Genomic DNA, 488 nt, shown 5'->3' with positions numbered 1-488 from the left:
TTATCTCAATTGAATTCTGTTTAATTCTTGCAGATTGTTACCCAGTTCAAGGAACAAGGTATAAATACAGAATTGTACTATAAAAACAAAGAAATGGGAAAGGACACCTTCAGTATTGTTCCAACTAGTGCTATTAGGTGTGTTGGTGTGTTATTCCTCTCTTTTTTCCTTGGTTGTCCATCTAGCACTTCGTGAGACTGTTGATTTTAACTAAACATGTTCATTTCGTGGATCTTTAACAGTGGTGAAGGTATTCCTGACATGCTGTTGCTGCTTGTTCAATGGACACAAAAGACAATGATTGAGAGACTTACTTACAGCAATGAAGTTCAGGTATGATATTCACATGATATCATTATCAGTTAAATAGAGATTCTCAATATGTCATGATATCATTGTCAGTTAAATAGAGATTCTCAATATGGGATGATTAACTGTTGTTACTCTTTGGCAGTGTACCGTATTGGAGGTAAAGGTTGTTGAAGGGC

The 488-nt window shown here is 35.5% G+C and overlaps 1 long non-coding RNA gene across 1 annotated transcript; it reads left to right on the top strand.

Moving 5' to 3' along the window:
• Positions 1 to 30: 30 nt before the first annotated feature.
• LOC125852545 (uncharacterized) lies at positions 31 to 488 on the top strand. The gene is made up of 3 exons (XR_007445024.1): positions 31 to 137; positions 243 to 333; positions 455 to 488. It is a non-coding gene; the product is annotated as an uncharacterized LOC125852545 (long non-coding RNA).

The sequence above is a fragment of the Solanum stenotomum genome, unplaced genomic scaffold (genome assembly GCF_019186545.1).
Source record: "Solanum stenotomum isolate F172 unplaced genomic scaffold, ASM1918654v1 scaffold36877, whole genome shotgun sequence".
Taxonomy (NCBI): Eukaryota; Viridiplantae; Streptophyta; class Magnoliopsida; order Solanales; family Solanaceae; genus Solanum; species Solanum stenotomum.
This window is presented reverse-complemented; position numbering and strand designations above follow the sequence as displayed.